Here is an 18,461-nt window from a genome sequence, read left to right as displayed (position 1 = left end):
TTTTATTAAGCAATAGCCTGTCAAAATTCAGTGTCCCTCCATATCCAGAAAACATAGCAGCCTATGCAGAATTTTTCACAGAGATTCTGTTCAGCCATGTCAATGGCTGCAGAGAGGCTGTTGTACCTACCAGAAGTATGCCCAAAACTAAATCCAAAAACAAACCATGTCCTGGCTACTCTTACTATGGCCAAAAGCATAGCCTCAGTGGGCCCCAATAATATCACAGAATGCCACCAAAATAGTTTAAAACATAACCTATCGGAGCACTGGAGTTATTATTTAACTATAGTCTTAAAACAGGCATTGTGCCATGAGAATGGAAAGCTGTAACACTCAACTCTCTTCATAAGGGTAGATGATCAACATATCCCAGAAACCACAAACATATTAATCTGACTAGTCTGATATGCAAAGCCATGGAAAGAATTACCATGGAAATGATCAACAAAGACATAGGAGAACTTCAGACACTGGATCCATCCCAGTTTGGCTTTGTCAAAGGAAGGTCATACCTGCTGAACTTAGTGGACTTCTTTGAGAAGGTCACCAAGGCAATGGATGAGGGTAAAACAGTGCATACTGCCTACCTTGACCTGGCTATTACATTTGATACAATACTCCACTTGTTAATAAACTTAAAGAATTAGGCATAAACCCCTATATAACACACTGGATAGCCAGCTGGCTCATAGATCGGATCTAGGAAGTTAGGACTTTTGAGACCACCTCCTCAAAGAGGGCATTCACCAGTGGAGTCCCGCAAGGGTCTGTGCTGGGCTCTCCCCTCTTTGGCATCTACTTCTCAGAAGTCAAGGCTAATGTCAAAAGCCACTGGCTGACCAAGTTTGCAGATGACTGCAAACTGGGAGCAGTCACAGAATCCCTCCAAGACACTAACGTCTTACAAGAGTGTCTAATATGGACAAACGATTGGTGCTAAAGCTGTGGCTTAATACTCAATGCAAAGAAATGCATTATAGTACCTTTTGGGAAGTTGGCCACCCCAGAAAACTATGTCATCAATAAAACACCCCTAAGAGTTGACTAACTATTCAGGGATCTGGGAACACATGTAAACAGTAACCCGGCCTTCGGCCAACATGCATCCAAGGTAGTAAAGAAATCCTTCTATGTTGATCAACTTATAAGTAACATGGCATCTAGGTCCAGGGAAGTCACTGTTCCACTCTACATGGCCCTAATCAGACCCATCATCGAGTATAATGCCAACTTCGATATGTATTTGTCCAGACACATGAAGCAACTGGGATGTCTGCAAAGATTCCTTACAAAAGATTACAGGGCATAAACACAATGTCCTACGTGGATCACCTCAAAGCCCTAGCTCTATACCTCTCAACTATACAGATTTTCACAGAATATACAAATTTTTGCCTCATATTTTTGGTCCGTTTTTCAGAAAATTGTGGTTTTCTGGCAAATTAGTGGCAAATAATTAAAGACTAAAGTTAGAAAATAATGGTGGAGATTTGAGTTTCAGACTTTATAACCTTCAGAGAATTCATTATAATGCAAAACCTGTAATTTGATCAACTTTCTAAGTTTGTAAGAGCAATATTTAAAAATTGTCCCTATTTATGGGCCTTTGTCTCACTTTTATTTATGGCTTTGTCCAGAGGTATGCCTAGCTCTATACCTGATTCCCTACAGACTACACAGAGGTGATCTTCCTTGGCATAAAAGGCATCCTTGGACCCTGCTCTGATGAACCTTTTGCAAATCTGCAAAACAAACGTCATTAGAAGTACTAGATCTAAAGCCCTAAATTTTGCTTGCAAATAAATAGGACATGTTGGAGAGATAGATGTGTATCAATTCTCTTTCTCTAGTACAGGCTCCTCATCCATGTGAAACAAAGTCCTCCCTAACCGTGTTTAAGCGTAACTTGGACCACTGAATGGGAAATCAAAAATTCACTTCCAGGTCTGTCACCCATATCTCTGATGGATACAGGCAGTCAGTAAATCATGTTGTAACCAACAATCACTCCTATATAAATGTCTCAAATGTATAACGTATGGGACACATTTGTGTTGCACAGCTAGGCTTATAAAGGCCCTAGTGGTCGTTAGCCTAACATAGGTTTATAGGGTGGTACTAGGCTATCGGCCCTAGGGCCTATACAAGCCTAGCCATAACAATTCCCTGGCTATTTCTTCTATATACCTATGAACCTATAAATCTATGGAGAAAATTTATTTAAGTTAATGTTCTGAATAAAGTTAATGTAAGTACAAAACATAATGCACGAGATTTCTCACCTGGAAAGCATTTGCCCTAATATCTTACACAGCAAAAGGTTGCACACTTGTATAATTCAGTACCTCTTACATGTTAATAACAGTAACTACAAAACTAGTGTTGCTAAATGTAAATGGTGTTATAACTAACAAGTAATGTATCCTAGTTTTAAGTAGGCATTGAGCGGGCTGCTCAGGATAACAGTGCATGGACTTCCAACAGTGATGTAGCTCCTCAGGTATGCTACAGTCATTTTCATAACCAAGCAGTGAGGGTATCACCCTACCAACCTGTACATCTAATGGTTGCTAGAAAAAAAAAATTAAAATATATATATATATATATATATATATATATATATATATATATATATATATCTAAAATTAACCGCACTCAAAAAAATTGAACGAAGAGAAGAAACTTTAACTAAGAAATGAACTTCGTGACAATAAAAGCATTCAATAAAATAGTAAATAACACCAACAACTCTTGTAGAACTTTAGCGCTTTCGTCTTATTTATTATCAAGACTTCTTCAGAAAGACATGTTTCATAAGGGCTTATGAAACATGTCTTTCTGAAGAAGTCTTGATAATAAATAAGACGAAAGCGCTAAAGTTCTACAAGAGTTGTTGGTGTTATTTACTATTTTATTGAATGCTTTTATTGTCACGAAGTTCATTTCTTATATATATATATATATATATATATATAAAAAATATATATATATATATATATATATATATATATATATATATATATATAGATATGATTTTGCTGCTAACAAAAATTAACAGCAACAAAACCAATGTTATTGCACCAAAAATTTGTTGATGTGTTATACATACATACATAAATAAATATATATAATATATATATATATATATATACACACACACACACACACACACACACACACACACACACACACACACACACACACACACACACACACACACACACACACACAGTCTATGTCAGAAGCTTGAGTTTTCAGAAGCTCGAAATTCATATTGTTGAGACAATTTGATTGAGTTTCTAAAACTCGATCTTTGAACAGAAAACAAAAATCTACCTTTTTTCTATGTTTTTACAGGGAGGCAACCCCCCTGTGCCCCTCACACTCTCTGCATACTACACATATACATATACATACATATATACCAACTCAAAGATTGCACTACAGTGAGGAAAAGGGTAAATTCCCAAATCCTCACTGTACTGCAATCTCTATTCAAAAGCTTTGAGGTTTCAGAAAATCAATTGACATGACTCCTGCTGGTGGAACAGACCATGACTGAATGTGGTATAAATGTATTATTTTTATTTATATTTATTAATAAAACTGTAGTAGATTCTACTTGGATACAGAGATTTGAACACAATACCTTTCAGGTTGAAAGCCTGAAAATGTGCTGGGATCACTTGAGAAATGTAACTGCATTCAGAGTACCATACATAAATACTCAGGATACCCAGCCGAGTTCCTGCCAATGAAAATGCTGAGCATGAATATATTATAGAATAGATTATACATAAACTTCAAAGTAAAATTTTAACAATAAATTCAGGATTTTTCCTTAAACACTGTCTTTCTATGAAAGCATTCTTTTTAGCCAAAGTAAATGCAAAAAAGAGCCTTCTAAGAAAAGAAACATTGATTTACTATCGACCCTGGTCTGTATGCAAGTTAAGCCCTTACTGCAGGTTTCAAAAATGATTTACTTATTTATTTATTTTTAGGTGGTCCTGGTGCTACAACTTGACCATCAGCTGCCAGGCACCCCTCCAAATATAATATCCCACAAACCTGGGTACAACGTCCTCCCCACTTGTGAGGCTGCTGTTGGAGAGGGAAGAAGAAGTAGAAAGCTGTATCAGTTCAGTACTATATGCCTTACCAATTGGTCTACTCACAAGATGGGGAAGAGGAAATGGAAAGCAGTTTCCTGACGGTGAAGCAGAGCAGGAGCCTGCAGCATCATTCCCAGCATTCTCTAAGCTTTTTCTTTGTCCTACCCCTCCTGTGTGCTGACAAAACACTATTAAGGTGGACAGGCAATAGGAAGTGACCTCTAGGGATATGCCTGCTCTAGGTCACACCTTTTTTGGCCATCTTGCTTGCAGAGCTCAGACAGTTTTGCAAACACTGACATCCACCAAGACACAAATTGTCAGTTCCTATCAGCACAAGCCCTTCCATCAAGATAGGCACTTCCCTCCTGCCTGCCAGCTCCATCAGACACCCAGGCACTAACTGAATTTGGGTCACCTGAATTGTAATCTAGGCTCTGTCCCTCTATACCATCAGGCTGGCTAACTTTCATACTTGAAGAATTTCTTAAAGAAGCCCATATTTTTCTGTAGTCAAGCCATACAGCTGGGACTCTAGTAATTGAAATGAAATTGACAAGAATAATCCCTTTTCCTATTACTTTTGGCTCAGAGGTACTAGCACTTTGAACCTGGTGGTTACTGTGAGCTCAAAGGTTAGACAACCATTTTACAGGAAAAACAACCAACAACACTATGGTCTCAAGTTTATTTGTACCCAAAAATCACAGACAAACTAATCTTGGAAAATATAATCTAATAGTTCCTCTAAGGAAGCAGAATTACTGCACCAACAGTTTTACACAGATAGTAAATATTGTCAGACATACTGTACACTGAAATGGGAAAACATTTTACTTGCAAAAAAATAAAATAAAATAAGCCTCCTTATATCCACAAAAAAATTATTTATCATTTAACAGTAATTAGAAAAGTTAGAGGACGGTATACATGTCAGAATTAGATGAAAGCTTCATCATCAAAACTGGAGAAAATGCAGAAGCTCATTTATGGTATTTTCACAAAGCCCTTCATTTCAGAAAACACTATACACTTCATAGTAAGCATCAAGTCTTCAACAAATGGATACCTCTAATCTCGTGTAATTTCATATAGAACTCAAATATTAACAGACAACAAATGCAATCATTAACGTTTTGGCCACGTTTGAAAAGACTGAAAATTAAATCCTACGATTTGTTCAATTGAGTCCAGGCACTGATCACAATTCTACAACTATAACGAAGGACAATGACTACAGATGACAGCCAAAGCAACCTTCCTATTAAATTTAACAACATTAAAAATAATAAATGACAATGACTGCCCTCCATAACCAAACAAGTTTCACTTTAGACACAGATCCCACACACTGAGAATTACTAGGGCAGTACAAATCTCAACTTACCCTGTCACTAACTGAAAGGTCCTTATCAAAAATGTATCCAGCATCCTGAAACCGGCTACCTAAATTGATCAGGAATACAAACAAGCTTCAGACAACTTCTTAAAAGGCACCAGGAGGAAGAAAATAAATGTGTGATGACAAGCCTTGGTGAAGCATGAAGCTTACATAAAAAAAGACTTTTATCTTTCCAAAGTTTAAATGTTTTCTGAAAAAGGGGTCTTTCTGAATGACAAAATAAATAAATAAATCAAATGCAACCCCTTTGTATTGCTTGATAGATGGTTGAAGAATTTATTTCAAAACATGTATTTTTTTCCTTTTGCAATTACAATGCAATATTTTCTGCTTTTAAGACCCATATTTTTTACCATTTTTTTTTCAGATTTTATGGAACTCTACAAATATCTGCCTTGATTTAATTACTGCTTTACCTGTGGATTACTGGAATACTCACCTGCCTGTGCATTTCTCAGATATTCTTTTACTTTTAACCTGTCTTTTAAAACAAAAATAACTAATAAAAAAAAGGAACTTGTCAGCACATTAGTGATATAATTATTTGGTTTGTACAGTAGCTGTACTAGCCAAATAATTACTCTCAGCTTCCTATTGATAATAGTGGGAAATGTAACCTATAGTGAGAAGCCACACTATTTATTAGTATAGGGGTGGAAGGTTGGCATAATGGTTAAGGTGTTTACCTTACAGACACAAGGTAAAGGGTTTGATTCTCACATGGGGCAATTGGCAAGGCATAAAATGGCCCACAAGGGCACTTAGCCTAGTACTAATCTATGAACCTCTGAACCTATGACTTCCCGCCTCTATCCCAATGAATACAGTAACAGGACATGGACAATCAAACCATGTCCTATTACTACTTCGTATACGTAGCTGTGATCGCATGTTCTTAGCAAATAATGTCAGTGCTTTCCCAACAGTCTCTAGTCATTTAACTGCTAGGTGAATGATACTTCCAATGGTTTTCTTTTGCAGGTATTTTTTTTTCTTACTGCCAGAAAACTAGGAAGATATGTAGACAGTAATAACAACAGACACTGCCCATACCACAGCACCCTACTTTTTTTGCAATCAGTATAAGGTAGAATAGTAAGTTAAAAAAAAACATTACTCTGGTATTTTTTCAGCACTTGCTATTATTACTCATTGCAGGTGATTACATAAGTAGCAATATGTTTAGGGAAGCAGTCTGTGGATGAATACAAAGGACATTTTCGATTATCCTAATAAAGAAATCACTGTAATGACTTAGTGAGTAGGTTAATAGATAGAAATGTAGAGTTACATGTAGAAATAAATGACTGTGACCATTTTTGTTTCATTTTTATCAAAACCTATCATCCGTGGGGTATGCAGAAACTGGCGGTCTTTTGTAGAGGAAGGATATATGTGAAAACCCATGGCAAGCATATGATGTATGGAGCATTTCTCCCCGGGCCTCCACTGAAAACAGGCTCTGTGAAACCTAGTCAGACTTTCCCGGTCAACAAATAATAAATAAATAAATGTAGGTAACCTAAGTGCAGGATATATGTCTATGATTCTCTTTAATCACAATCAGACATCACAAATGTGCAAAGAACTTGGTCATCTTGTTTGAGAGGCAAAGAGCATAGGAAAGCAGATGGCAATTACAATATTCATACAAAACAATCACTGATGTGGCTAGGTTGGAGTATGGGGTATGTATATGAGTGCAAAATCAACAGGTTCAAATACATTTCTGATGTTATTGATTCCTTCACATTCTTCACAGTCATACACCAGAGGTGTACACAGTGGAATGTTAATTTTTAAAGTAGGGATATAGAGGCATGTTGTACATTAAAGCACAGAGTTATTTACAAGATCAATATCTAATCATAATGATATGGCTTGCTGGGGTCAGTGTACAGCAGAAGCAAGTTGAACTATGTTACTATAGTCCTTTTGATTTAAATTTTGTTCTCAAAGAGACATCAGAAATATAGTGAATGTGGTTATCATTTTGGGGGCAGGTATGAAAGACAATGACAATTATAGGATCACTTCGGAGTAATTAGTGATAAGGTCTCTCAAACAGCAATGTAGCCATTATATTTATAGTCAAAAGTGATATACCAACTTAGAAGGGGTACATTCCACTGAGACAACAGGTATGTATGTTTTATACACAAGTATCTTATTACAGGTCTCTGGATTTTTTATTGTAAACTTCCTTATTAGCACTAACATATGGACACTTATATATAGTTAACAAACCTGGTATTACAAAGGTTTTTGCTGTTACAGTCTGGTTCTATATCCTATATGGAATAGTTAGAGAGTTCCACCTGGGGGGTGGGGTATGTGGTCACTGCTCTAAATACCACATGGAACTAAAGTCCGGTATATATCTGCACTAAGTACTCATTCATCTAGAAATAAAAAATAGTGTATTTTACCAACTAAGACAACACTGGGGAGGTCTAAATCTGCTGACAATGGCATTGTGCTGACATGTAAATCAAGATTCTGGTACATTAAAATGCTTAGGGTAGAACAGCATTCCTGGGTGCGTTTTATACTTTTATTAGAATTCCCAGAATTTTTATTGTGAGGTCTTTTGTTGTCATGGTACGGCTGCTTGGTTTTCACTTGAGGGCTATTTGACTTCAGCTCAAATGACAGGGCAAAACTAATATTTAGAATGTGCATGTGCTAAGGGTCTCGTTGTGCTAGAAGTAAAAATATTATATATGTATACTTACATATTAAATATTTTATTCATTGTTAAATGTCATTGGTCCAATGCTGTGCTTTCATTTAGCCAAGGTAAGTTATCTAAAATTTGACACTGAGCTGCACTGCAAATCCATAGGAAAAATAAGAGCCTTAGATGCATGTTGTAGCTAATCATCCTGTTTTTACAACAATAAAGTTGCATAAAGTAATCTGAAATGGGGACTGAGATATAGCCTTCCACTGACAGACACCAGAGGCTCCGGTGGTTATGTCTTTGCTGCCACTGACATTCTGCATTTTCCTCACTTTCCACTGTGGGTGCTGTGCAGAACTTGTGCTCAGTAAGCTAAGTACAGCAATGATCTAGAATACTTCTTTGCTGGGTTGCCATTACATCAGAAGTAAACATTCTATATATTTTACCAGAAAAAAATAGTTTTCTATTTGCAACATGTCATAGTCAAAATACTAAATGTTTGAGAAACTAATGTGGTGGTGTCAAATTCTGCATAGTACTCCACTGAAACCCCTAATAGTCAGAAAGGAGTCTCAGTTGCATTTTACAATGGATAAGCCTGTTGTCATGAAATGTTCCATAATGAAATCTGAAAGGCAGACCAAGATATGGCCTTTTACACAGATGTACTACATCGGCATGTTTAGAGGTATTCATTTCCATAGTCTGATATTTTATATGACGTTTGTAACTGCCATCTTCTACGAAATACAGCAGTTATACATAACATGTGAAATGTATAGAAGGCATGTGAAACAGAACTTATTACTTTGCCTATGATTACAGGAGCTTTAACTATTCCTAGGTCAGGAAGCTCAAAAGACTGAAAATTACAATTAAAATTATATGTGAAGATAAGCTAGCTAAAAGCAGGAAAACAGAGATAAATGTGAAACTCTGCCCTTAACTGCATCTGTGCCTCTGTATGAAAAAAGATATAAACCAGAGAGCTGACAGTCAGACCAGAGAAGTGCTATCCTGGAGGCTTGTGACATACAGACCTAGGAGTTTTTTCTCTGCACTTTTGTATTTACCCGTGATGTCTTCTGAAAATTCAGCCAGTGTAGTTTAGGGCTCAGTAATTATTTTAGTGAATACATGGATAGCTAGAAATAGGTTTAGTTGCAGACAGGTATTTTTCTTTCTTGTAAACTTTTTGCAAAACAGAATTATTTTCGGTTTAATTTGAATACATATTTAACTGTTAACTGCACTGTTTAATTCAGTCTTTGTTAAGTACAATCTTTTTATGTTTTCATTTTCAATAAGCATGTGACATATCATTTATTTATTAATTTATTATTTGATAAGGGGTGCAAGCTGATGCCATTCACCTCTAATTGGCTAAACTGCTCTGCTGTACAGTACCATTTGTGTTTATAATTATTTGGCTTATTATCAAGAATAGAAACAGTAACTAGGAATTCTCTGATCAAGTCATCTGGAATGGTGATAATTTACTACCTTGAGCAAGGACAGAAGGGTGTAGTGTTCAAGAACATTACTAACCTTCCCTGAAAATTAATGTGTGAACATATGAATCCATCCATCCATCCATAACCACTTTTTCCCCATAGGGTGAGGTGTCACATCAGCAGTGACAATCATCTACAGCCAGTGTTCACACCCTAGTTGCTAGCCCTGTCATGGTTATTCTTCCATACCACACGCGTACATACACAGACAATTTAGAGTGCCCAGTCCACCTACTGTATGTCTTTAGAATGTGGGAAGAAACTGATGCACCTAGAGAAAACCCATGCGAACACGGGGAAGATATGCATACTCTGCACTAACGGCACCCCAGCCAAGATTTAAAGCAGAGAACTGTTTGCTGTGAGGTGACAAAGCTTCCTGTTGCACCTATGTGCCTTCCCAGTTGTGAATGTAAGAATGTAATAGTTTATTCAAAGTACAGCTACTGTTGGTAAGTATGCACTGAAAGGCATTGAAATAGAGAGAGACAGGTGAGAAAAAGGTCTGGGGAGCTATGTTAAAAGAACCTACTTGTTGAAATGTTTAATGTGAAGCCTGTTCTTGCATCTGGATTATGTAGGCCCATAATGAGGGCAAAAATTAATATTTTCTTAACGTCTAGGGAGTTGTTTAGTGATTCATATTTGTGTGCCTTTTTATATACCTCTTTGTATTTTAGTCTGTGTAGTAACCAGTGACATGACTCAAGAGACCATACCATTAAAGACCATCATGTTTTAGAGTTAGATACATTTATTTGTGGGCAGTAGATGAGATTCAAATTCTGCAGCCTCTGCCCACTATATGTTAAAGGAGGATGCATTTTAGGGTGTGCTCTTTAGACCAAAACTTCTGTGAGTAGCATTGCAACCTCAGTGCAACAGATTCCTCAGTCAACTGGAAGGATCTTCTATGCAGGGTATGTATACCCTCCTTGTGTCCATGTGGGCTTTCTCTGCATGCTCTGGTTTCTTCCTCCCTTCCAAATACATGCAGTAGGTTGATTTGCAATATTCTAAACTGACTGTAGTGCAATGCAGGGTGTGAGTGAGTTTGCATATAAGTTGTGCAATAAACCAGCTCCTGCCCAAAAAGAACTTCAATACCTTGTACTGCCAGGTTAAGAGGCTATGTTTTAACATCCCCATGACCATGTAAAGGATGAAGTGTGTTATCGGAAAATGGATGGTTGGTTGGATGGATTCTGAAGGAAAAGCAGAAAGGGTATTTAGTGAAAGTAGAATGGAAACCTTATTCATAAATAATAATATGTAAAGGAGACAACAGCCTTTATTTTGTAATACATGAAGGTGTGTGTGTGTGTGTGTGTGTGTGTGTGTGTGTGTGTGTGTGTGTGTGTGTGTGTGTGTGTGTGTGTGTGTGTGTGTGCGTGTGTGTGTGTGTATGAGAGAGAGAGGAGGGAGGCTTATCAAAGTTTGTCTTAACATACCAAGGAGAAGGGAGACATTTGATAATGAAGATGGTGACGACAATAATAAGAATCCAGATATTATACTTGAGGAAGAAAAGTAGAAAAGATGCAAACTTTTCAAAACACACAGAAAGAAAAATAAATGTATGGAGTGAAAGAAAGAATTTACAGGATAAGATCTGCTCCACTCAAGAGGAAAGTGTATGATAGAATCTTAAAATTAGTAGTGGCTATGCATAGATACGTCTTTGTAATTTGCTCTGGTCCTCTAACACATTTATTCTCTTTGGGCATTTATTCCCTGGGAGGGGGTTAAGAGGTAAGCATACTGGGAACAACAACATCATTTTGAGGAGGATCGGTGTCTTTCTTTTCAGCCTTGACTCCCCATGCATGTTTATTAGCATGCAAGGGATTGGCATGCAGTGATCTTTTGTGATGAATGCCACAGAGCTGCATGATGTGATCAATTTGTTATGCCTCCCTTTTATACAAACCTCTCCATGTGATCTTGTGTCTTAAGTGGGGATTCTACCATAAAGAGTGTGCCCATCAGTGTAACCTCCTTCTCTTACTTCAAGACAGGCAGGCAGAATTAAGCCTCCTTGTTCTTTTTCTCCTCTCTATGACAGGCAGGCAGAATTAAGCCTCCTTGTTCTTTTTCTCCTCTCTATGACAGGCAGGCAGAATTAAGTCTCCTTGTTCTTTTTCTCCTCTCTATGACAGGCAGGCAGAATTAAGTGTCCTTGTTCTTTTTCTCCTCTCTATGACAGGCAGGCAGAATTAAGTCTCCTTGTTCTTTTTCTCCTCTCTATGACAGGCAGGCAGAATTAAGCCTCCTTGTTCTTTTTCTCCTCTCTATAACTTCAACAGACACATAAGCCAATAGTCAAACTTGGGTCACTTGGGCTATAGTCGAGGTTGTACCCCTCTATGCCAAAAGAGCTGGCCTGGTATGCACAGAAAAGGTACAGTGCACAGGTAAATAGTGAGGTATGGAAGAAAGGTATGATATTATCAAGATGGCTCTTGTAAGAAAGCCACATATAGATTATTAGGTTCATCTGCATTTCACCACACATGTAATAAAACTTTCATGGCCCATCACCCTTTCTGTATGGCTATACATCCATAACATTCATGTAAGCTTCCCTCTCAAGTTTTTAGTTGTTGTCATTTGCCATCCCCCTTCCTCTAACCCTGCCCCTGCCACCTGACATCTGTCTGATGTGCTCATGTCACGTCTTCCAGTGTCTTGATTTCATGCTCAGTGATCTCAGTCTGCCATTATACTCCAGTCTTAGCCTATCCCTTACCAACTTTGTGGCTCTGAGCCAGTCTCATGTGCTTCCTCTCTCTGACTGCTTTACAAAATTCTAGGCAGGGTGTCACCAGGCATCTGTAGTTCTGGAGGTGACACCTGGTATAACGTATTCGGGCCAAAAGTGATACAGTTATAGCCAGCACCAGTGGCATATGTAGATGAAGACCAGATTATGCCTTAGGTGACTCGAGTTTAATAAGTGGCCTGGTAACTTGACGGACCTGACAAGGGAAGATAGGCATGCTCATACTGGGGGAAATGGTGTGTCAAAGCAGGATGCATACAGTTAATCACCAAGTCAATACCTAGTGGTAGCCTTCACTAGTGAGTGTATGGGAGTATGCACTTTTACTAAGGAAGGGGTGCGCACTCCTCAAGAAATTAACACCTTGAGAAAACAGAGTAATTATGTAGTCACTAATTCAGTTTTTAGATGCATTGGTTCCTTACAGAAGAGCCTTGGGTCTACTATTTCAAAAGCCTTACAAGAGTAGAGAAAAACTTTACCTTAATGCAAGCACCACCTTCAGTTCCTCAGAACTATTACCTATGCCACAAGAAACAATAACATTGAAAAAAAACATTGGGTATCCAACAGTAGCCCAAATGTTCAAAAGATTCCAAAATCAGGGAGCACACCACATCTTTGGAAGGAGTTCATTGGAAGTTTGAGAAAGAGATGAATCTGCAGTATGATGAGATCCATTCCATGCTTCCACTCTAGCAGAGGGAAATTCCCCGGCACGCTTCCATTATGAGCATGAAGAAAACCAAAACATTACAGTCACAGAGTGACTGAATGCTTCCAGTATCTCTTCTGAAACATTGGTAATGCCATCTATCTCCAGGACGTTTTTCCTGTTACAGTCAGCATTAGAAATTATAGTCTGGTTTCATCTCTGATGCATCACAATTGTGGACAATATCTTATGTGTGCCCTCCCAAGTGTAGACCCAGTGGTATCTGATCTGGGTATGCAGGTTGATAGCAAACTGAACTTTGACCACCACGTATCCACACATCCATAGTAGTAAGGAAATCCTTCTATGTGGCATATCTTATAAGTAAAGGGATCGCATCTAGATCCAAGAATATTATAATTCCATTATACTTGGCACTCATCAGATCAATAATTGAGTACAGTGTTCCCTTTTACATGTACCTCACCAGAGCAACAATTGAAGAGACAACAGAGGTTTCTCACCAACAAATTACAGGTTACACTAAATAAGTCTTACACGGAAAGACTGAAATCTCTGTCACAGTATTCTGCCTCCTACAGATTGCTAAGGGGTGATCTGTGATTGGCTTACAGGGCAGTCTCTGACCTAGCCATTGTGGAAATGCTACACATTCGTAAATCAAACTGCACAAGGGTCACTTGCTCCAGGGATCTTAACCTAGCCCCAAACATTAACAGGTCACATGGGAGAGATGGATATATCTCCCAGAGACTGACACTTCCCTGGAACAAGCTTTCAATTCACAAGAAACCGCCTTAAAATGTAACCTTGATCAATGGATAGGTGACTGCAGATTCACTCCTGGGGTGGCACCCATGTCCTTCCTGGACAGAAGAAGTTGTTATTGACTACCATAGACCCTTATCTTTGCGAACTTCACTCACCTGACGACTGACAATTGGGGTAACTCAGGATAAATATGGCAAAGCTTGTAAGGGCTGAAGAGCCGTTAGCCTAGTAACCTTCGATGAACCTATGAACCTATATGATGTTTATTTTTAAATACATTATAATGAAGCAAATGTATAAAAACAATTGCATATTTAAACTTTGTTTTATATATTACATATCTCAAGTGAAAAAAAAACAAGTTACTCTGATCTAAAGGGGTAATAGTGCATCAACACATACATGCACATGCACACCTGTACACAAGCAGTTTCACACTTGAAACAAGTTAAGTATGCCATGCGTTATAAATATAACAAATAATATTCAGGCTAATAGATTGCTACACAATTTGAGATAGAAAAGGAGGAAAAACAATGGAACAAGAACAAACGGAAACATGTACAGGGACAAATGACCAGTTCTTACCTTATTGCATCATTTATTTGATTACAACCCCTAAAGCTCTCTTATTTTAAAATAATAGTGGTATTGCATTATATTCTCTCACGTGCCACCTTATGCTGTTTAAAAATAACTTAATTCAGTTTTTTGAAGTGTGAGAAAAGTGCAAAATAAAGTCAGCTGAACTAACTATGCAAATGGGTGTCACTGCACATATACCTCTGCACAATAACACTCACATTGTAATATAGGTGTAGTGACTGCGTTATAACAGATGCTACTGCATGCATATGCTATCATCAGAAACATAATTCCAGAGAAATGTGGGCAGTTTTCATACATGTTCATACAGAATACGTGTGCATGGCAATGGCGTCTCCGTAGTAACTGACATAACACTTGAATTAATCTTTTTGTTATCTTGCATTAGGTTCTCAAAGAGATGTAGGTATTAGGAAACTTCGAAAGGTTACTATATGTTTAAATCCCTCTGGAATTTTGTACAACACTGCTGTGGACCCTACAGCCTGCATACTCGTCTCTGTAACCAGCATGCGACTAAATCAAATCACTAACCAGTGTAATCACTTTATAAGGAATATTATACTTGAGCAGTCTAGGTAATAAAATTTCACATTACCACTTTTGTGCAGCACTTAATTATTTCTGGCTGATGTGTGCTTTTTTTTCCAACAACTAGCTTTCCAGTCAGCTCCTTTTGTTTGCACAATATAAAAACATTTCTGAATGAAATAAAGAATTCTCTAAATTCCAGACAGAAAAGGGAAGTTTATAGTAGCTCTCAATCAATACCGATTCCATAAAGCTTTTAAGTGGTGTTAGTAACCGCTGTCTAAATCTTTTTCACAAATAAGAACAGTCAGCTGACACAACTGAGGCATTAGAAAGCAAGGTCAGTACTTCAATGGACACAGTCAATGATTTCTGCAGAAACTAGATTAATGGAAAGAAGCTACACCAAGACTGGTGATGGATGGGTTCATGCTTACTGGAAGAAGAGACTGAAGGATGTAGCAAGAACTGCATGCTGGGTAATAATGCAATGCATAGCTTATAGAAAAAGAAAAACAATTCAGAAACAGATACTACAACAGCCGATATGGATCCCAATGTGATGGAGCATAACTGATAACAATATTAATGCTTTTCCCGTTTCTTTGCCTTTTTTTTGTTTTGCTAATGTAGGCAAGTTACTTCCTTTACTTCCTCTTCCAGATGTGTCATCCTGTATTTCCGGAAAGATTTTGCAAAGAAAAACATAGCTATTCTCACCGCAACACATTTTGGGGGCATTTATTCATCTTTACCTTATTTGCTACATGCTTACAGAATGTTAAGGGATTATGTTTCACTTGACTTAGTAATAATTGTAGTGACTTTCAGATTCTGAGTGTCCACTGACACAGGCTTCTTTTTTTTCCGGTCTTCCTGATTTTAAGAAAAAAGTTCAAAATATCTTCTTGGTGGTCTCTCTCTCTCGCTCTCTTTTTTTTTCAGGTCTTCCTGATTTTAAGAAAAAGGTTCAAAATATCTAGGTGATTGAAGTCTGTTCCTTGCATAAATACAGGGATGCTACCCTGTGGCCATGAGAATGTTTTAGTATACAGCTAAGCAGACTGAACTCATATAACAATAGTCACCTCATGGTCCACTCCCAAAAAGATTTGTACAGCGCCATTCAGATACTGCCACTACAAAAGAAAAGGCAGTAGTTTTCTTAATCACGTTTTCAGTTATGTAGCCTGCAGGGTGCTTTGACAGTACTAGTAACTGGTAACTCTAATAGCAATGAAGCTGAAAGCCAGGTCAGCTATCTGCTCTGCTTAGTTTGCCACTGAAGGAACAAAGGCAGTGCCCACAGGACAAAACCCATACCATCATACCAACTGAATGTTGTTGTGCCCAAGCAGAAACTAGGCTAGAGACTGTTGCATTGATGTCACAGAGATGGTCAGGCTGGGTGAGCAAAAATAATATGGCTTCAAACATGTCCCACTCAGTCCTTAGATAAGAAAAGCATCAGTAAAGGAATGCAAGGAAGATGACATCTGTCAAGGTTTCCGTTTTTAATAATGCTGCTTTTGTTTACATGAATACTACAAGTTCCATTGAGAGCATTCAGCTTTGGGCAGCCTCATTTTTTGCAACAAAAGAAAGACTTTTTATTACTGAGATAGTAAAGGTTGTTTGACACTTTGTTAAAGCAGGACTTGCCATCATCTAAAGAGTCCAGGGCACCAGGCAGTCAATAAATGATATATGAGGTGATCGTGGAAAGGCTTTCTGCTGCCCTGAGTAATGTTAAAAAAAGCAGCTGTGTATGTAATAAAATTGCAGAATAAAACACTCTCAAAAAGGAGAAGAATGTCTGCTATTAAAATCAACAAAGAAAATTCTTCACTAAGAAGACAGACATAGGCAGTGACTAAAAGTATATTAACTATAAATACAGGGAAGTTTTTGTTTGAAAGCGCAGACCTATATATCATGACAGGCTGACCCAGCACAGCAAAATACTCTTTAAGTGTTCCTGATGTTGATGGCTTTCAGTTCGATTTGCATTGCTTTGTTGTAGGAAAGATACATCTATCCGTGTTTCTTAAATCCTGGCTGAGTTCTCTGTCTCTGTCCAGTGAGCTTCACAGCAAATATAGCACACTTGCTGCAAATGAGGATAAAATCACCATCAACAGATACTCCAGTATCCAGAAAACAAAAGAAGTATACACAAAATAACCAGTCTAAATCACTATAAGAAAATAATTCCTTTAATACTGTCATCATACTGGGTAGCGGTTACTGACAATCAGATTAACAATGATCAGAGTAGAACCTCTTGAGACTTTCACAGGAAGCAAAGCCAAGGCAGAAGGAATGCCTCAAAATGCATCCATCCCGCAGATGAAACTAATGTAAGCTATCTGTAGTAATTAAGCACTTCCGTCAATAGTGGTATTGGTGAAGTGTTACAGCCTATTAAATATTATGTACTCCTTCCCCATTGCTTCATCTTTCGATATGTTGATTATTGATAAGTCTCTGAAGCTAAAACCACTGTTTTTCTCTTTTATGCCATACTTGACATGGACTGCTGTTGATGATCAGAGCAGGCTATACTTCACCTGCTGCTGAATATTAAATGCTAACACAGCAATGTCATTTCACCATAAAAACACACAACTGTCTGTAACACAGTTTATGCTTTTAAGTACTGATGTGTGATGAACATCTGTATGTTTCACATTTGCACCTCTACTAACCTTTACAGTATAAACACTATGAAGTCTACTAGGCTCTTTTCACTGCAGAAAATATTTAAATTATGCAGTAGACTAAACCATAAGACAAAGAAAATGTAAAATGCGTGTAACACTAAAAACACATACAATAAAGGTCATTAATGTTTTAGAATGGTGACAGTTTTTTTTAATTTCTGAAGGATTCCTCCTCCTCCTCTTCCACTCTACATCCGTTTTAACCAGAACCAGAAGGAGTGGTGTAAGGAGGGGGGTAGGGGTCAGTTAGGTATGTGTGTGCATGTGTGTGTGTGTATGTGTACATATATATACATGTGTGTGTGTGTGTGTGTGTGTGTGTGTGTGTGTGTGTGTGTGTGTGTGTGTGTGTGTATGGGTGAGTGTGATCGGGTGGGGAGGTTGTGTGCACATGTGTGTGTGATGGAGGGCTATCATACATCAGCACTACCCTAGACTAAAAAGCAAATTCTGCAACATTTGCTCAGGGGGAAGACTAGCCTTAAGGGATAACTCTTTAATATCATGCCTTAATGGCTATTTAATAAGACATAGAATCAGACACCAGGGACACCATGCATATTGTGCCTGAAAGGAACTCGGGGGGGGGGGGGGGGCAAGATGGGAACACTAGACACGAGGAATATTCTGCATATCATGACTGAAAGGCACT

The sequence above is a fragment of the Protopterus annectens genome, chromosome 2.part1, assembly GCF_019279795.1.
Source record: "Protopterus annectens isolate FY-2018-M chromosome 2.part1, PAN1.0, whole genome shotgun sequence".
NCBI lineage: Eukaryota > Metazoa > Chordata > Ceratodontiformes > Protopteridae > Protopterus > Protopterus annectens.
Note: the sequence above shows the minus strand (reverse complement) of the source record.